This window comes from Chiloscyllium plagiosum, unplaced genomic scaffold (assembly GCF_037043375.1).
Source record: "Chiloscyllium plagiosum isolate Xiang-an unplaced genomic scaffold, Cpla_swu_hap1 HiC_scaffold_29, whole genome shotgun sequence".
Taxonomy (NCBI): domain Eukaryota; kingdom Metazoa; phylum Chordata; class Chondrichthyes; order Orectolobiformes; family Hemiscylliidae; genus Chiloscyllium; species Chiloscyllium plagiosum.
The window spans coordinates 59,425,631-59,447,974 of record NW_028270167.1 but is presented as its reverse complement, the minus strand read 5'-3'; positions in this window follow the sequence as shown (position 1 = coordinate 59,447,974).

The window sequence follows — 22,344 nt, the reverse complement described above, 5'->3', positions numbered from 1 at the left end:
GCAAACCCTGTTGTTCTCCCTTTTTGTCTTTTCCCGGTCACAGAATATGAGATAACCAAGCCTCATACAGAGACCTTACCAGTTTCCCACATCACCGAAGGCTTACTGGCCGTGTTGGAGTTGATATCCCAAAAGGTTTTAAATTCCTGCCAGAAATATTTTATGAACTTACTACCCTTCAATAGGAAAGGGCCCATACGCCAATGACGGGAAGCTAGCTCATCATTACTCGTCCTAACCTCCATAAATACTGTAGCATGGTCGGAAATAGTTATATTACCTACTTTACAAAACAATATTGAGTTCAAAAGTGTCGAGGGGACAGATGCATATCGATTCTGGTATGGCATTTGTGTGGATTAGAATAAAAAGTAAAATCATTACCCTCAGCGTGAACACCTCCACATATCTACCAGCCCCAACTCCCTACTCAGATCCGCCAACTGCCTAGGTCTCATATTTATGCCCGCAGAGATCTTAGGTATTCTGTCCAGCCCTGGGTTGATGATACAATTACAATCTCTCCCTATAAATGTGTGGTGCATCCCGAGAGCCACCAACTTGGAGAACGCTTCCAATACAAACTTAAAAGGGTGCGCTGGGGGGCAATAGAGATTCAAAATCCAACATTTCTCTCCATATGTTAGGGTTTTAATTATTTATACCATCCAGAGTCATCTTTTATTGGCTTAGCATTTGGAAGGGAAGATTCGTCTGGATAAGAATGGCTACTCCTCTACTTTTCGAGCTGAAAGATGAAAAGAACACCTGGCGAAATCCATCCTATTTCAGCCTCGAATGCTCCTTATCAAGTAAATGTGTCTCCTGTAGAAAGGTTACATCCACTCTTTCTTTTTTAAGACTTGATAATATCTTTTTCCTTTTTATTGATGAGTGGCTCTCCTTGACATTCCATCTGCACCACCTAAACGAACGAATGACTAGCCATGATCGTCCAAGCAAGCCCGAGACCCCCTAGGAGGGAGAACCCCACCGAAAAGACATTGAATTAAAACCTAAAATGATTCACACATAAAACACTCATTAAAACAGCGAAATCAAAACAGCTGAGAATTACTCTGAAAAACAAATAGCATAAAACATACTTAAAAGGAGACTTCCCCCCACCCCTTGTTCACAAGGGGCACTACCAGCTTCCAATAATCCCGCCATAACATCTCCCAGCCAGAACTATGCCCTCGGCTCAGGCATTACAAAGTAGAGTAAATAAATTCCAATATCTTATAAGACAGACGTGAAAAGGGTGGGAGCTAACCCCTATCCCCTATCACCCCCCCCCCCCACACACACACACACACACACACCATCTTCGCCTCAACAAATGCCTTCCTCTTTCGGACCACATTATTCTGGAGCCCTTGTATATCTTGACATGGGGATCCTTTCCCAACACTCTGGAGGACTCGAGCAGCATATGTTTTCCCTGTAATGTTGAAGTTGAACTAGTACTGAGCGGGGGCGCTGGTCCAACCCGGGCTGGCGCACAGCAACCCGTCGTTCCCGTTTAACCCGCACCCGACCCAGCTCCGACTCCAGTTTCAGCAGCTGTGGGAGCCATTGCTTCAGGAAAGCAAAACGCTGGACTTCTTCTTCCCGTTCGGGAAGGCCCAGCAACCGAATATTTTCCCGATGACCTCGATTGTTGAGGTTGTCAAAATGTTCCTCTAAGGTCGGGACTCGATGTCGCAGAGCCCAGGCCTGACCCATGGATAACTCAGCAGTGGTCTCGGAGGCCGTGGTCCATTGCTCTGCATCTCCGACACGCTGCCCGAGTTTCTCGATCTCTCCGTCATGTTTCTGCAGCATGACCGAGATTGACTCCCACCTGGACTGGGTCTCTTCAATGGAAGCATCAATCTTCTCTCGGAGTGTTACAAGCTCCGAGATCAGGCTCGCCCCTGCAGGTGAGTCCCCCAGGGCGGCCGCAGACGTCTGCCTTGCTGCCAGGTGGGGGTGGGGGGTGGGAGAGGGGTCCCTGCCTGTTGGGAACTGCGAGAGCCTTTGCCTTTGGTCATTTTAAAAAGCATCAAATTCTAAAGTTTGATGTAGAATGGCCAAGGCTGCTGGGCAAAAACTATTTTAAACAATTTAACAGGTGAGGTGAGGGTGGCTACCCCACTTTGACTGAGTCTTGGGCAGAGCTGTGCAGACTCATACCTACTGGGTCGCATCCATCTTGGATCTCACTGACACCCAGCTTAAAAAGGAATAAGACAAAAGACAGAAAATTACAAACTGATCAGCCTAACCCCGGTCGTGGGTAAGTTCCTAGAATCCATTGTGAAGAATGGAACTTCTGAATAGTTGCCAGTGCATGGTAAATTAGGGCGAGTTTAGTATGGTTTCGTCAAGGGGAGATCGTGGTAATGAATCTGTTAGAATTGTTTGAGGATGTAACAAGCAAGTTAGACCAAGGAGAGCAAATGGATGTTATCTATCTGCACTTCAAGAAGGACGTTGACAAGGTACCTCACAGGAGGGTGCTGAGTAAGATAAAGGCCCATGGTGTCAGATACAAGGTACTAGTGTGTACAGAAACTTGACTAGCTGGCAGAAAGTAGAGAGTGGGAATAAAAGGATTCTTCTCTGGATAGCAGCCGATGTCAACTGGTGTTCAGCAAGGGAACCAAAACTTTTTATTTTGTACATTAACAATCTAGATGAAGGAACTGAGGGCATTCCGGCGAGACTTTTAGATGATGGAAAGGTAAGTAGTGGGACAGGTATCATTGAGGAGGCAGGGAGGCTGCAGAAAGATTTAAGCAAGGTAGGAGAGCGGACAAACAAGTGGCAGATGAAGTACAACCTAAGAAAGTGTGCGGTGATGCACTTTAGTAGGAAGAAGAGAGGCATGGACTATTTTATACCTGGGGAGAAAATTCAGAAGTCTGAAGTACAAAGAGTGTTGCGAGTTCCAGTCCAGTATTGTCTCAAGGTAGTCGAGCAAGTTGAGTCACTAGTTAGGAAGATGGTGCATCTGCCCCACAATGTGCTTGAAATCTTATATTCATCAAAAGAACTGAGTCAACTCTTACAAACAATAATATTCGTTTATTGAACACAATTAATATTAGAACAATAAAACGTATTATAATGTAATGTAAAACACTACAAATTATCTTATGGTTTAACTTAACTTTGGACGATCACATACCACCCCACTAGAAGTTGACCGGATTCCACGTGGTGAAGTCTACTTGTTCTTCTGATAATCTTGGAGGTGTCTTCTCTTTCAGTGGTTATTCTCGAGTTACCACTCTCTGATGGGGTTTTACGGTGATTCTTATCCTTCCAAGTCTTCACTCCTTTTGGGAGGGTGTGGGATCTGCCAATGAAATGAACAGGTACATTAAATTGATCAATCAAACTCAACCAGGTGTTGTCACATTGATGGCCCTAGGGCGACATTCCATTATCCCGTTCAGGTCCAACTTCAGGTGTGTATTACATGGTCTGTTGCTTCAGGTTTCTTTGCAACCATCTGTGGGTAGCTGCAGGCTGTCTGGATTCTGCAGAATGTGGATGAGCACATAGACTTTGGTCAAGGCTGGGTTCTACTTCGCAGCATGCTTTAATTATTGTTCGTTTTTGTAACTCCATGGTAAATTTATTATTGTCCATTGTAAGATTATTATTTCAGGTGGTCAATCTGGTCAGAAAGGCAAACACAGTGATGGCATTTATTTTGAGAAGACTTGAATATTACAGCAGCGATGGATTTCTGAGGCTCTATAAGACTCTGGTCAGACCACTTTTGGTGTATTGTGTACCATTTTCGGGCCCTTAGCTCAGGAAGGATGTACCGCCCAGAGCATGTTCAGAGGGGCTTCATAAGAATGGAATGATAAGCTTAACATATGAGATCTCTGGATCTATACTCGCTGGAGTTTATAAGGATGAAGGTGGATCTAATTGAAGCATACAGAATACTGGTTGACTTGTCAGAGTAGACGTTGGGAAGATGCTTCTACGGCTAGGAGAGAAAAGACTCAAGGACATAGCCTGAGAGTCAATAGAAAATCTTTAGAACGAAGATAAGGAGAATAGTCTTCAGCCTGAAAGTTGTGAATCTATGGTAGAATGGCAGTTTCCTTCCCGAAAGGACATCAGTGAACCTGGTGAGTTTTGCTTGGCAATCGATTCATAACCACTATCAGTCTCTTAATTAATGATTTGAAATTAAGCTCCGCCACTTGCTGTGGCAGGACTTGAACCCAGGTCACTCGAACATTATCTGGGTTTACCATATAAGAGTTCAGTGATAACACCACGAGGCCACTGACTTGCCCATTCTTCCACAGTGTGACGAACATGTGCAGTACGATATGCAATGGGATTTGCCTTCATGTTATCCTTGACTTCCTTATCAAGATATGGATGATTTTTCTCCTAAATGAATTTCCTCTTCGGTCTTTAGTATCTCCCTAATTGTTTGCCAAATTTCTTCAGCTGTCCTGCCTTTGACTGTTCTTTTCTCCCTCCAGACCACCACAGCCAAATCCTTCCTTAGGCCATATAATTATCATTGACTAACACTAAAACTCTCATGTATGACTCAGTCTTCACTCTTTCAATCTGAATGTGTCACTCCAGCATGTTGTGGTTACTCTTTCCAAGGCCAAGCTCATCCACCAATCCTTCCTTGTTATATAATATCAAATCTAAATTTGATTAGATGCCCTACAGTATGGAAACAGGCCCTTCGGCCCAAGTCCACACCGACTCTCCGAAGAGTAACCCACCTAGTCCCATTTCCCTCTGAGTAATTTACCTAACTCTATGAGCAATTTAGCATAGCCAATTCACCTGACCTGCACATCTTTGGACTGTGGGAGGATACCCTCACAGACAGGGGGACAATGTGCAAACTACACGCAGACAGTCCCCGAGGCTGGAATCGAATCTGGGACCCTGGTGTTGTGCTAACCACTGAGCCACCATGCCGCCCCATTCTCTGGTTGTTTCCATGACATCCTGCTCTCAGAAATAATCTCTCATACAGTCTATGGATATTTATTCAAGGATATAAATGTCAAGTTGATTAATTGAGCCAATTTGCATGTTCAAACCACCCAAAGTTACTGTTGTGCCCTGGTTACAAACCCTCACTCTTTTCTACCTCAGAGGTACTTTGGGGGGACAGTGGCTAAAAATTACTCTTTTCAAGCGGTTTCTTCTCTTGCTTTTTATTTGAACTGAGACGGATTTCAAACGTTTTTGGCACAAAACACTTTGCAAAGGTCTGAGTTCCCAGTCGCACGAACAAAATGTTTATTTTCTTTTCACTAGTTACATTTCACAGTAAATATCGACGATTTAAGAGGACTAAAAGTAGTCATGAGAGATTGATAGCAAACAGGGTTGAGGAAAATCCCAAAGAATTATTTTCATATATAAGGAGCAAGAGGGTAACTAGAGAAATGTTTGGCCACAGAAGGACAAAGGAAGAAAGTTATGCATGGAGTTAGAGAAAATGGGTGAGATTCTTAGCAATTACTTTGCATCTGTATTCACCAAGGAAAGGGACTTGACGGATGTTGAGGTTAGGGATAGATCTCTGAGTACTCTGGTTCAAGTAGACATAAAGAGGGAGGACGTTTTGAATACTCTAAAAGGTATTAAGGGAGACAAACCCCAAGTCCGGATGGGATCAACCACAGGTTACTGAGGGATGTGAGTTTGGAAATAACTGGGGCTTAAACATATATCTTTGCAAGATGATTGAACATGGATGAGGTCCCGGAGGACTGGAGAATTGCTAATATTGTCCCCTAGTTAAAGAAGGATAACGGGGATAATCCAGGTAATTGTAGACCGGCGAACCTGACATCAGTGGTAGGGAAGTTGCTGGAGAAGATACTGAGGGACTTGAGGAAGGCGTTTTATTAGGTTCCCCATGGTCGGCTGATGGAGAAGGTGAAGTCGCATGGGGTCCAGGGTGTTCTATCTAGATGGATAGAGAACTAGCTGGGCAACAGGAGACAGAGAGTAATAGTGGAAGGGGATTACTCAAAATGGAGACCTATGCCCAGTGGTGTGCAACAGCGATCTGTGCTGGGACCACTGTTGTTTATGATATATATATCAATGATTTGGAAGAAGATATCAGTTGCCTGATGAGCAAGTTTGCAGATGACACTAAGATTGTTGGAGTAGCAGATAGTGAAGGGGACTGTCAGCGAATACAGCAGAACATAGATAGATTGGAGAGATGGGCACAGAAGTGGCAGATGGAGTTCAACCTGTGCAAATGCGAGGTGATGCATTTTGAAAGAACCAGTTCAAGAGTGAACAGCATAGTAAACAGAAATGTCCTGGGGAAAATTGACTTACAGCGAGATCTGAGTTTTTGGGTCCATTGCTTCCTGAAGGTGTCAACACAGGTCAGCAAAGGGTCAAAGCAGCATATGCCATGCTTTCCTTCATTGGATCAGGTGTTGAATACAAGCGCTGGTAGGTCATGTTACAGTTGCATAGGACTTTGGTTTGGCCACATTTGGAATACTGCATATAGTTTGGGTCAACACATTAACAAAAGGATGTGGATGCTTTGAATAGGGTATAGAGTAGGTTCACCAGGATGCTTCCTGGGTTGGACGGTGCTGGTTATGAAGAAAGATTTAGTAGTTTAGGACTATTTTCATTACAAAGTCGAAGGTTGAGGTCTACAAAATCAAGACAGATATACACAGGGTGAATAGCAGGAAGCTTTTATCCCCAGATTGTGGAACTCAATTACTCGGGGTCTTAAGTTCAAAGTAAGAGGGAAAAGGTTTAGGGCAGATATATGTGGGATGTTCTTTACACATAGGGTAGATGCAGCCTGGAACTTGTGGCCAGCGGAGGTGGTAGGGGCAGTAACGATAGCGTTATCTAAGATGTACTTAGACAGAAACATGAATGGGCAGGGAGCAGAGGGATACAGACCCTTAGAAAATAGGTGGCAGGTTCAGAAAATAGGAGGATCTGGATCAGCACAGGCTAGGAGGGCCGAAGGATTTGTTCCTGTAATGAAATGTTCTTTGTTCTTTATCATTCATTCTAAAAATAGCAAGTATTCAACTTATTGTATGCTACAATTTAATAATGTAAATGATTTATTTATTTGATAGTGCATGTCAAATTATTGTCATTTCTAAATTACAGTCACAGGGTCAAAGCGATGTATAGCATGGAAACAGACCCTTCGGTCCAACTTGTCCATGCCGATCAGATATCCCAACCCAATCTAGTCGCACCTGCTAGCACTCAGTCCATATCCCTCTCAACACTTTCTATTCATATACCCATCCAGACGCCATTTGAATGTTGCAATGGGACTAACCACCACCACTTCCTCTGGCAGTTCACTCCACGCACGTACAACCCTCCGAGTGAAACAAAAATGCCCCTTACATCTCTTTTACATTTTTCCCTTCCTTACCGAAACCTATGCCCTCTAGTTCTGGACTCCCCCACCCCAGGGAAAAGACCTTGTCTATTTACCCTATCCATGTCTCTCATGATTATTTAAACCTCTATAAGGTCACCCCTCAATCTCCAGCGTTCCAGGGAAAACAGCCCCAGCCTGTTAAACCTCCAGCTATAGCTCAAACCCTTCAACCTTGGCAACGTGCACGTAAATCTTTTCCGAACCCTTTGAAGTTTCACCTGATTGATCAGGTCCTGGGGATTTTTGCATCTTCATGTTTTTCAAGACATCCAGCACTTCTTCCTCTGTAATATGGACATTTTTCATGATATCACCATCTACTTATCCGTATATCTACATCTCCCATCTCCTTTTCCTGAGTATACACTGATACAAAATGGTCGTTTAGTATCTCTCCCATTTCCTGCGGCTCCACACAAAGGCCAACTTGCTGATCTTTGAGGGCTATTTTCTCTCCCTGTTTACCCTTGTGTTCTCAATGTATTTGTAAAATCCTTTGGATTCTCCTTAACTCTATTTGCCAAAGCTATCTCATGTCCCTTTTTTGCCTTCCTGATTTCCCTCTTTAGAATACTCCTCATGCCTTTATACTCTTCTAAGGATTCACTCGATCTATCCTGTTTGTACCTGTCATATCCTTCTTTTTCTTAACCAGCCCCTCAATGACTTTAGTCATTCAGCACTCTCTATACCTACCAGCTTTTCCTTTTACCCTAACACGAATATACTGTCTGTGGGCTCCGGCTATCTAATTTCTGAAGGCTTCCCATTTTCTAGCCGTCTGCTTACCTGCGATCATTTGCCGCCAATAGCTTTTGAAAGATTTTGCCTAATACCATCAAAATTGACCTTCCTCCAATTTAGAACTTCAACTTTTAGATCTAGTCTATCCTTTTCCATCATTGTTTTAAGGAGAAAGTGAGGTCTGCAGATGCTGGAGATCAGAGATGGAAATGTGTTGCTGGAAAAGCGCAGCAGATCAGGCAGCATCTAAGGGACAGGAAAATCGACGTTTCGGGCATGAGCCCTTCTTCAGGAATGAGGAAAGTTGGTCCATCAGGCTAAGATAAAAGATAGGGAGGAGGGACTTGGGGGAGGGGCGTCGGAAATGTGATAGGTGGAAAGCGGTCAAGGTGAGGGTGATAGGTCAGACTGGGGTGGGGGCGGAGAGGTCGGGAAGAAGATTGCAGGTTAGGAAGGTGGTGCTGAATTTGATGGATTTGACTGAGACAGGCTGGGGGGAGGGGAAATGAGGAAACTGGTGAAATCCGAGTTCATCCCTTGTGGTTGGAGGGTTCCTACCCGGAAGATGAGGCGTTCTTCCTCCAACCGTCGTTTCGCTGTGGTCTGACGATGGAGGAGTCCAAAGACCTGCATATCCTTGGTGGAGTGGGAGGGGGAATTGAAATGTTGAGCTACAGGGTGGTTGGGTTGGTTGATCCGGGTGTCCCAGAGGTGTTCTCTGAAACGCTCCGCAAGTAGGCGGCCTGTCTCCCCAATATAGAGGAGGCCACATCGGGTGCAAAGGATGCAATAGATGATATGTGTGGAGATACAGGTGAATCTGTGGCGGATATGGAAGTTTCCTTTGGGGCCTTGGAGGGAGGTGAGGGGGGAGGTGTGGGCGCAAGTCTTGCACCTCCTGCAGTTGCAGGGGAAGGTGCCGGGAGTGGAGGTTGGGTTGGTGGGGGGGGGGGGGGTGGATCTGACGAGGGAGTCATGGAGGGAGTGGTCTTTACGGAATGCTGATAGGGGAGGGGAGGGAAATATATCCTTGGTGGTGGGGTCCGTTTGGAGGTGGCGGAAATGACGGCGGATGATGCGCTGTGCATGGAGGTTAGTGGGGTGGTAGGTGAGGACCAGTGGGGTTCTGTCCTGGTGGTGGTTGGAGGGGCGGGGTTCAAGGACGGAGGATCGGGAACTGGAAGAGATGCGGTGGAGGGCATCGTCGACCACGTCGGGGGGGGGGAATTGCGGTCCTTGAAGAAGGAGGCCATCTGGGATGTGCGTTTTTGGAACTGGTCCTCCTGGGAGCAGATGCGGCAGAGTCGAAGGAATTGGGAGAATGGGATGGCGTTTTTACAGGGGGCATCCCATTCTCCCAATTCCTTCGACCTGCAGTCATTCAAACATTCCCTCACAGAGAATCATTTGGAATCCACCTTGAGCAGGAGGAAACTAGCCAAGAGGTTATCACTGCTCTCAGTGTAGGTATAAATGCTGTCTAAATTAGATACCAATGACTGACCAGGAACCATGCCTTCTAAATTCAACCTCAGTCAGAGCCTGGCCCAGGGAGCAGATGTATGGACATGGAGTGTCAGAATCACATCGCACAAGTTACTTATGGTGATGACATCTGGTATGTCCCCCAGACTCCATACATCTGCACCCTGGACCAGACACTGGGTGAAAACCTTCACAATTGACAGTCTATTGCAGCATCGTGTGTCTCACAGTGATTCCTCTGAAACTATATCCAATAAATGTACCTTCACATTCAACAGTATCAAAATAAAATTATACATGCCTGTGGATACCCAGATACTAAATCATAGGTCACCCAGCAGAATGCGTCTGAAGTAAGCAGGAACAAACGGGAAGCCAAAAATCGTTTTAATAACTCAACTTGGTGGATTTTGTCTGGTCGTGGTAACCACACATATTGTGCTCCCCGTGTCTGCGTGGGTTTCCTCCGGGTGCTCCGGTTTCCTCCCACAATCCAAAAATGTGCGGGTCAGGTGAATTGGCCATGCTAAATTGCCCGTAGTGTTAGGTTAAAGGGGTAAATGTAGGGGTATGGGTGGGTTGCGCTTCGGCGGGTCGGTGTGGACTTGTTGGGCCGAAGGGCCTGTTTCCACACTGTAAGTAATCTAATCTAATCTAATCTAATCAAAACTGGACCTCTTGGTCTAACGCCCCACCCGACCTTCCTGACCTCACACACCTCACTCCCTCACACATTCACCAACTGATGAGAATCCACAAGGTGAGTGAAACTTGGAACATAGAACGGTCCAGCACAGTGCAGGCACTTCAGCTCTCAAAGTTTTGGCAGACTTTTATCCTACTCTAAGATGAGACTAACTTCCATAACCTTCAATGCACTAACTTTCGTGTGCCTATCCAGGAATCTTCTTAAATATCTCTATTGTATCTGACTCTACTACCACCGCTGGAGGAAAGCCCTAGCTGATCAAACTTTCATTGTAACACATGCCCTCCAGTTCAGGCAGCACCCTGTTATGTCTCCTCTGCGCACTCTCTGAGGCTTCCACGTGTTTCCTATAATGAGGCAACCAGAACTGAACATAATATTCCAAGTATGGTTGAACCACAGCTTTATAGAGCGAAGAAATAACGTCGCTGCTCTTAAACTCAATCCCCCTCATAATGAAAGACAACACATCGTATTTCTTCTGAACAACCAAATCAATTTGGGAGGCAACTTTGAGAGATCTATGAACAATGACCCCAAGTTCCCTCTGTCACTCCACACTGCCAAGAGTTCTGCCTTTAACCCTGTATTCTTTATGCAAATGCAACCTTCCAAAATAAATTGCTTCACACTTTTTAAGGTTGAACTCTAGGTGCCACTTATCAGCCCAGCTCTGCATCCTGTCAATATCCTGTTGCAACCTACAATAGCCCTCCACACTATCCACAACCCGACCAACCTTCGTGTCATCAGCAAACGTACTAACCTACTTGTCCACTTCCTCATCAAAGTAATTTATAAAAATCAAAAATAGCACAAGTCCCAAAGCCGATCCCTGTGGAACATCACTGGTCACTGAGCTTCAGGCTGAATACTTTCCATCTGCTACCATCTTCTGACTTCTATGGGCCAGCCACACCCGTATCCACAGAGCCAAACTTCTCTGCGCCCCATGCTTCCGTACCTTCTGAATGAGCCTACAATGGGGAATGCCTTGCTAAAATTCTTGTTGACCACATCTACTGGTCTACCTTCATCAATGTGTTTTTTACATCTTCAAAGAATTCAATAAGGTTTCTGACGGATGACCTGCTCCTCACAAAACCATGCTGACTATCTGTAATCGAACTATTGTTTAATAAGTAATTGTAAATACTGTCTCTCAGAAACGTCTGCAATATTTTGCCCACCACTGATGTAAGACTGACTGTTCGGTCATTCCCAGAGTTATCCCTATTGCCTTTCCCGAACAAGGGAATAACATTTGTCACCCTCCAAACATCTGGGTGGCACTGCTCCAGTGGACAGTGAGGACGCAAAGATCATCGCCAAAGGCACGCCAATCTCTCCCGTCACTTCCTGGAGTAACCGAGGGTAATCCCATCTGGCCTAGGGGATTTATCTATTCTTATGTTTGTTATTAATTCAATCAGTGTATACTTCCCTTCAACTTTTCTACACCCTGACCAACCAACTGATTGACTGCTTTCCGTTTCAGTGCAATATACAGTGCTGCCTTCCTCAGTAAGTACAGTTCACAACATTCTGGGAATCATGGAATGAAAAAAAATAAAGGAATACACCAATGCTTTCCTGATGAAGAGTTTACGACTGAAACATCGACTCTCCTACCCCTCGGATGCTGCCTGACCTGCTGTACTTTTCTAGTACCACACTTTTTGATTCTGATCTCCATCAACTGCAGTACTCACTTTCTCCATTACTGAGGGCTGTCCCCTCTGCACACTGAGTGGGCAAGTAACCATCAAAAACTCATTGTATGTGGAGCTGACTGCTCAGATCTCGAAAGTTGCACGTGATGAATACATTTTTTTAAAAAAAAAGAAATTACAATTCCGCAGATATTCATTCAGTGCCAGAGTTAGAAATGTGGTTCATGGTTTCAGCAGCTTGATATCAAACAGGAAATGACTGAAGAACTCTGAGGTACAGGGTATTCCAGGTATTATATTGCAGCTTACATTAATGCTGGGAGTATTTTCAGACAGGCTGACAGATGTGATAAGGGAATGAGTTGACATGTGGAGGTGTGAAATTTTTACCATCACAGAGGCGCATTTGAGGGAGGTCAGGGCTAACAACTCAATACTCTATTGTACTGGAACTATAGACAGGACAGGGCAGGGTATTAAAGATGAGGTGGTGTTGCTTTATTAATTAACAAGTCAGTTACTGGTGAAAGGATGGACAATATCTTGGAAGGGTCTTCAAATGAGGCTTTGAGGGTTGAGATTTGAATCAAAATGATGACACACACACTGCTCTTTTAAGCACACTTTAGCTTACAGTGTGTAAACAGGCCCTTCTGACCAACAAGTCCACACAGACCCTCCGAAGAGCAACATTAAGATTGATAAGTCGCCAGGCTCGGATCAGATTTGTCCTCGGCTGCTTTGTAAAATGAGAAATGTGATTGCTTCGTCACTTGCGAAGATATTTGCATCCTTGGTCTCCACTGGAGTCGTTTCTGAGGACTGGAGAGAGGCAAATGTAATCCTCTCTTCAGGAAAGGAAATAGGGAATTCCCGTGCAATTACAGTCCAGTAAGTCTCACGTCTGTTGTCTGCAAGGTGTGAGAAAGGATTCTGAGGGATAGAATTTATGACCATCTGGAAATGCATGGCTTGATTAAATGCAGTCAACACGGCTTTGTGAGGAGCAGGTCATGATGAGGTTCGAGCTGTGGATGTGGTGTATACGGACTTCAGCAAGGCATTTGATAAGGTTCCCCATGGTAGGCTCATTCAGAAGGTCAGGAGGAATGGGATACAGGGGAACATAGCTGTCTGGATACAGAATTGGCTGGCCTACAGAAGACAGCGAGTGGTAGTAGAAGGAAAATATTCTGCCTGGAAGTCAGTGGTGAGTGGTGTTCTACAGGGCTCCGTCCTTGGGTCTCCATTGTTTGTCATTTTAATTAATGACTTGGATGAGGGGATTGAAGGATGGTTTAGCAAGTTTGCAGACGACACAAAAGTTGGATGTGTCGTTGACAGTACAGAGGGCTGTTGTGGGCTTCAGGGGGGACATTGACAGGATGCAGAGATGGGCTGAGAGGTGGCAGATGGAGTTCAGCCTGGATAAATGCCAGGTGATTAATTTTGGAAGGTCGAATTTGAAAGCGGAGTACTGGATTAATGATAGGATTCTTGGCAATGTGGAGGAATGGAGAGATCTTAGTAGGCAGGTACATGGATCCCTTAAAATGGCCACCCAAGTGGACAGGATTGTTAAGAAAGCATATGGTGTTTTGGCTTTCATTAACAGGGGGATTGTGTTTAAGAGTTGTGAGATCTTCTTGCAGCTCTATAAAACTTTGGTTAGACCGCACTTGGAATACTGCGTCCAGTTCTGGTTGCCCTATTATAGGAAAGATGTGGATGCTTTGGAGAGGATTCAGAGGAGGTTTACCAGCATGCTGCCTGGAATGGAGAGCTTATCTTATGAAGAGAGGTTGACTGAGCACGGACTTTTTTCATTGGAAAAAGGGAGGAGAAGAGGGGACCTAATTGAGGTATACAAGATAATGACAAGCATAGATAGAGTCGAAACCCAGAGACTATTTCCCAGGCCAGAAATTGCTAAAACGAGGTGTCATAGTTTTAAGCTGGTTGGAGGAATGTATAGAGGGGATGTCAGAGGCGGGTTCTTTCCACAGAGAGTTGCGAGAGCATGGAATGCGTTGCCAGCAGCAGTTGTGGAAACAAGGTCCTTGGGGACATTTAAGAGACTGCTGGACATGCATATGGTCTCATAAATGTGAGGGTGCATACATGAAGATCAATGGTCGGCACAACATCGTGGGCTGAAGGGCCTGTTCTGTGCTGTACTGTTCTATGTTCTATTTTCAAAGTTCTTGCACTTAATAATAACTTGGTCTTGGGTGTGGAACTGAGGCCCATCATTTCAATGCTGCATACTGTGAGTTGTGCACTGTATTCACCATATTGTTATAAAGATGAACTGAATAAAGGAGGGATTTTGTGTTTATTGGACAATCGAAAAGTTGGCATTACGAAAGGATGTCGGACCTTCAGTAAAAAGACTTTGTTGTTAATGTTTAGAACAATGGTGGAAACATTTACACAGAGATTTCCAGCTCAAGTCACACACAAGGATGTTGGGCTGGGATCATACTGGCCATCAATGGAGCTGCACAATTCTGTTTGGATACTGACATTGTGGAAATAACATACACTGGATATGGTTTATGAGGGATTCAATGTAAGATGCCATCTGCTGCAGGAACCCTTCATCTTTATAACACATTCATTCAGGATTGGGTCCAAGGTATAAAATTACAGAAGGGATATACTTGCAATACATGGTTGCTTACTGGTCATTGTTACAAATGTTGAACTGCATCTGGACCAGCGCCATTTGCTAGTCCATTGATCAGTCTGCCCCACACACATCTCCCTGTTGTTCAGGTATGTCTCTAATCAGTCTATTGTGAGGCATTGTGTGACTAGCTGTCCAGCTCAAGTTAGGAAGCTCACTGAACAGATTGTGGAGATGGCCAGTGTTTTTGGAGGTCGTGGTGAGGGCCAGTAAAACTGTGCCTGAATGTGGGTTTTTTCTCAATGTCATTTCCAACAGCTTTTCTGCCTGCAAGATGGTGTGTTCACTGAACTGGACATGAATTGGCTGTTTACTATAGTCACTGAACTGTAATACTTAGATGTGCGCTCTGGTAAGTCAATTATTGTTCACTACAATGGCGTTCAACTGAAAAACAATGATGTTTGGTTTATTTTAAAATATGTAAGAAATAAAGTGATATTAATTCATCATTATACAGAATGTAAAAGTGACCTGCTGTATATTTCCCACAGACTAATCAAGCAACAATCAGATATTGTCTGGAAAGCAAGATTATGTGAACAGGACTATGTCCCAGGCAACGTCACCATCCTCTGTGGTAGGTTCTGTCCCACTGACAGGACACAGCCAGGCAGAGGCGGACAGCTCCTTGACATATAGCCAATATGGGGAGGCATGGTGGCTCAGTGGTTAGCATTGCTGCCTCATAGCACCAGAGACCCAGGTTTGATTCCAGCCTTAGGCCACTGCCTGTGTGGAGTTTGCACATTCTCCCCGTGTCTGCATGGCTTTCCTCCCACAGTCCAAAGAAATGCAGATCAGGTGAATTGGCCATGGGAGTGGGTTGCTCTTTGGAGGGGGTTGGCGTGGAATGGTTGGGCAAAAGGGTCTGTTTCCACAGTGTAGGAAATCTAAAATAATCATAGTGCTCAGCATTGATGTTGGATCCTGTGGCGGCTAGACTGCTCTGCGGCAGGTTATGGGGAACCAATAAAAGGCAAACTAAAAATTGACGACATCATCACCGATCTGCCTGCTGCAGATACACTCCTCCATTTCATATATCGGTAAGAATGGTCACTGCACAGTCCTAATGGGGAACAAGGGCTAACTTCACATTTTGCAGACCCTCCACACCGTGATATCTACTGAATGGTACAGACTTTAAACAGATTAAGCACCAATGACGATGCATCCATGAGGTATAATGGCCCATCGGCAGCAGCACAATCATATTCTGTACAAAACATACAGTCTGCAACTTCCTGGACAGACATAAATCCCACTATACAGTAACCACCACGGCCCGACAACTCTCCCACTGTACATTAACCATCACGGCCTGACATACCTCCCACTGTACCGTAACCATCACGGCCCGACATACCTCCCACTGTACAGTAAACACCACGGCCCGACATAACTCCCACAGTACAGTAACCATCACGGTCCAACTACTTCCCACTGTACAGTAACGATCACGGCCCGACATCTCTCCCACTGTACAGTAAACATCACGGCCCGGCATACCTCCCACAGTACAGTATCCATCACACACCCACATACCTCCAACTGTACAGTAACTGTCACGGCCAGACATACCTCCCACTGTACAGTAACCATCACAGCCCGACATATCCCCCCCCCCACTGTACAGTAATCATCACGGCCCGACATACCTCCCACTGTACCGTAACCATCACGGCCCGACATACCTCCCACTGTACAGTAAACACCACGGCCCGACATAACTCCCACTGTACAGTAACCATCACGGTCCAACTACCTCCCACTGTACCGTAACCATCACGGCCCGACATACCTCCCACTGTACAGTAAACACCACGGCCCGACATAACTCCCACTGTACAGTAACCATCACGGTCCAACTACTTCCCACTGTACAGTAACGATCACGGCCCGACATCTCTCCCACTGTACAGTAAACATCACGGCCCGGCATACCTCCCACAGTACAGTACCCATCACACACCCACATACCTCCAACTGTACAGGAACTGTCACGGCCAGATATACCTCCCACTGTAGAGTAACCATCACAGCCCGACATACCCCCCCCCCCCCCCCCACTGTACAGTAACCATCACGGCCCGACATACTTCCCACTGTACAGTAACCATCACGGCCTGACATACCTCCCACTGTACAGTAACCCTCACGGCCCGACATACACCCCAAGGTACAGTAACCATCACGGCCCGACTTACCCCCCCACTGTACAGTAACCATCATGGCCCGACATACCCCCCACTGTACAGTAACCGTTACGGCACGACATACCACACATTGTCTAGTAACCATCCCGGCCCGACATACCTCCCACTGTACAGTAACCATCACGACCTCACATACCTCCCACTGTACAGTAACCATCACAGCTCGACATACCTCCCACTGTACAGTAACCGTCACGGCCCGAGATACCGCCCACTGTACAGTAACTGTCACGACCCGACATACCGTCCACTGTACAGTAACCATCACGGCCCGAGATACCTCCCACTGTACAGTAACTGTCACGGCCCGACATACCTCCCACTGTACAGTAACCCTCACGGCCCGACATACACCCCAAGGTACAGGAAGCATCACGGCCCGACATACCCCCCACTGTACAGTATCCATCATGGCCCAACATACCCCCCACTGTACAGTAACTGTTACGGCACGACATACCACACATTGTATAGTAACCATCCCGGCCCGACATACCTCCCACTGTACAGTAACCATCACGACCTCACATACCTCCCACTGTACAGTAACCATCACAGCTCGACATACCTCCCACTGTACAGTAACCGTCACGGCCCGAGATACCTCCCACTGTACAGTAACTGTCACGGCCCGACATACCGTCCACTGTACAGTAACCTTCACGGGCCGACATACCTCCCACTGTACAGTAACCATCACGGCCCGACATACTTCCACTTTACAGTAACCATCGCGACCCGACATACCGCCCACTGTACAGTAACCATCACGGCCAGGCATCACTCCCACTGTACAGTAACCATCACAGCCAGACATAGCTCCCACTGTACAGTAATCATCACGGCCCGACATACCTCCCACTGTACAGTAAACATCACGGGCCGACATACCTCCCACTGTACAGTAACCATCACGGCCCGACATACTTCCACTTTACACTAACCATCGCGACCAGACATACCACCCACTGTACAGTAACCATCACGGCCCGACATGCATCCCTCTGTACAGTAACCATCACACCCCGACATACCTTCACCTGTACAGTAACTTTCATGGCCTGACATAACTCCCACTGCACAGTAACCATCACGGCCCGACATACCTCAAACTGTACAGTAACCGTCAGGGAGAGACATACCTCCCACTGTACCGTAATTATCACGGCCCGACATACCTTCCACTGTAGAGTAAGCATCACGGCCCGACATATCCCCCCTTGTACAGTAACCATCACGGCCCGACATACCTCCCACTGTAGAGTTAGCATCACGGCCCGACATACCCCCCTTGTACAGTAACCATCACGGCCCGACATTCCTCTCACTGTAGAGTAAGCATCATGGTCCGACATGCATCCCACTGTACAGTAACCATCACACATCGACATACCTCCCACTGTAGTGTAACCATCACAGCTCGACATTCCTCCTACTGTACAGTCATTGTCACACGGCCCAACATACCTCCCACTATACAGTCACTGTCATGGCTCGACGTACTTCCCACTGTAAAGTAACAGTCACAGCTCGACATACCTCCCACTGTCCAGTAACCATCATGGCCCAACATACATCTTATTGTACAGTAACCATCACGGCCAGACATACCTCCCACTGTAGAGTAATCATCACAGCTCGACATATCTCCTATTGTACAGTCACTGTCACACGGCCCAACATATCTCACACTGTACAGTCACAGTCATGGCCCGACATACCTCCCACTGTACAGGAACCATCAAGGCCCGACATACCCCCCACTGTACAGTAACCATCACGGCCCATCATACCTCCCACTGTACAGTAACTGTCACAGCTCGATATACCTCCCACTGTACAGTAAACATCATGGCCCAACATACCTCCCACTGTACAGTCACTGTCATGGCTCGACTACCTCCCACTGTACAGTAACCTTTATGGCCTGACATACCTCCCACAGCACAGTAACCATCACGGCTCGACATACCTCCCACTGTACAGTAACCATCACGGCCCGACATGCCTCCCACTGTACAGTAACCACCACGGCCCGAGATACCGCCCACTGTACAGTAACTGTCACAGCTCGACATACCTCCCACTGTACAGTAACCATCACGGCCTGACATAACTCCCACTGTACAGTAACCATCACGGCCCGACATACCTCCCACTGTACAGTAACCATCACGGCCCATCATACCTCCCACTGTACAGTAACTGTCACAGCTCGACATACGTCCCACTGTACATTAACCATCACGGCCCGACATACCTTCCACTGTAGAGTAAGCATCACGGCCCGAAATATCCCCCCTTGTACAGTAACCATCACGGCCCGACATACCTCCCACTGTAGAGTTAGTATCACGGCCCGACATAGCCCCCTTGTACTGTAAGCATCACGGCCCGACATTCCTCCCACTGTAGAGTAAGCATCACGGTCCGACATACCTCCCACTGTACAGTAACCATCACACCTCGACATACCTCCCACTGTAGAGTAACCATCACAGCTCGACATTCCTCCTACTGGACAGTCATTGTCACACGGCCCAACATACCTCCCACTGTACAGTCACTGTCATGGCTCGACGTACTTCCCACTGTACAGGAAGCATCACGACTCAACATACCTCCCACTGTACAGTAAACATCACAGCCCGACATACCTTCCACTATACAGTAACCATCACGGCCCGACATGCCCCCCACTGTACAGTAACTGTCACGGCCCGACATATCTCCCACTGTACAGCAACCATCACGGACCGACATACCCCCCGCTGTACAGTAACCATCACGGCCCAACATACCTCCCACTGTACAGTCACTGTCATGGATCGACATACCTCCCACTGTACAGTAACCTTTATGGCCTGACATACCTCCCACTGTACAGTAACCATCACGGTCCGACATACCTCCCACTGTAGAGTAACCATCACAGCTCGACATATCTCCTATTGTACAGTCACTGTCACACGGCCCAACATACCTCACACTATACAGTCACAGTCATGGCCCGACATACCTCCCACTGTACAGTAACCATCACGGCCCAACATGCCCCCCACTGTACAGTAACCATCACGGCCCGTCATACCTCCCACTGTACAGTCACTATCACACGGCCCAGCATACCTCCCACTGTACAGTAACTGTCACAGCTCGACAGACCTCCCACTGTACATTCACCTTCACGGCCCAACATACCTCCCACTGTACAGTAACCGTCACGACCCGACATACCTCCCGCTGCACAGTAACCATCACACCCTGACATACCTCCCTCTGTACAGTAACCAGAACACCCCGACATACCTCGCACTGCATAGTAACCATCATGGCCCGACATACCTAAAACTGTACAGTAACCATCACTGAGAGACATACCTCCCACTGTACAGTAAACATCACGGCCCGACAGACCCCCACTGTACAGTAAGCATCACGGCCCGGCATACCTCCCAGAGCACAGTAACCATCACGGCTCGACATACCTCCCATTGTACAGTAACCATCACACCCCGACATACCTCGCACTGCACAGTAACCATCATGGCCCGACATACCTCCCACTGTACAGTAACCATCACGGCTTGACATACCCCCCACTGTTCAGTAACCATCACGGCCCATCATACCTCCCACTGTACAGTAACTGTCACAGCTCGACATACCTCCCACTGTACAGTAACCATCACGGCCCAACATACCTCCCACTGTACAGTCACTGTCATGGATCGACATACCTCCCACTGTACAGTAACCTTTATGGCCTGACATACCTCCCACTGTACAGTAACCATCACGGTCCGACATACCTCCCACTGTAGAGTAATCATCACAGCTCGACATATCTCCTATTGTACAGTCACTGTCACACGGCCCAACATACCTCACACTATACAGTCTCAGTCATGTACCGACATACCTCCCATTGTTCAGTAACCATCACGGCCCGTCCTACCTCCCACTGTACAGTCACTGTCACACGGCCCAGCATACCTCCCACTGTACAGTAACTGTCACAGCTCGACATACCTCCCACTGTAAAGTAACCATCACGGCCCAACATACCTCCCACTGTACACTAACCATCACGACCCGACATACTCACCACTGTACCATAACCATCACGGCCCGACATACCTCCCACTGTACAGTAACTGTCACAGCTCGACATACCTCCCAATGTACATTCACCATCACGGCCCAAAATACCTCCCACTGTACAGTAACAGTCACGACCCGACATACCTCCCACTGCACAGTAACCATCACACCCCGACGTACCTCGCACTGCACAGTAACCATCATGGCCCGACATACCTCTCACTGTACAGTAAACATCACGGCCCGACATACCTCCCACTGTACAGTAACCATCACGGTCTGACATACCTCCCACTGTACATCAACCATCACGGTCTGACATACCTCCCATTGTACAGTAACTGTCACGGCCCGACATATCTCCCAATGTACAGCAACCATCACGGACCGACATACCTCCCACTGTACAGTAACCATCACGGCCCGACATACCTCCCAATGTACAGTAACCATCGCGACCCGACATACCGCCCACTGTACAGTAGCCATCACAGCCCGACATACCTCCCACTGTACAGTAACCATCACGGCCCGACACGCCTCCCACTGTACAGTAACCATCACACCCCGACATACCTCCACCTGTACAGTAACCTTCATGGCCCGACATACCTCCCACTGCACAGTTACCTTCACGGCCCGACATACCTCAAACCGTACAGTAACCGTCAGAGAGAGACATACCTCCCACTGTACAGTAACCATCACGGCCCGACATACCACCCACTGTACAGTAACTATCACGGCCCGACATACCACCCACTGGAGAGTTAGCATCACGGCCCGACATACCCCCCCCCCCCCCCCCTTGTACAGTAACCATCACGGCCCGACATTCCTCTCACTGTATAGTAAGCATCACGGTCCGACATACCTCCCACTGTACAGTAACCATCACACCTCGACATTCCTCCTACTGTACAGTCATTGTCACACGGCCCAACATACCTCCCACTATACAGTGACTGTAATGGCTCGACGTACTTCCCACTGTAAAGTAACAGTCACAGCTCGACATACCTCCCACTGTCCAGTAACCATCATGGCCCAACATACATCTTATTGTACATAACCATCACGGCCAGACATACCTCCCACTGTACAGTCACTGTCATGGATCGACATACCTCCCACTGTACAGTAACCTTTATGGCCTGACATACCTCCCACTGTACAGTAACCATCACGGTCCGACATACCTCCCACTGTAGAGTAATCATCACAGCTCGACATATCTCCTATTGTACAGTCACTGTCACACGGCCCAA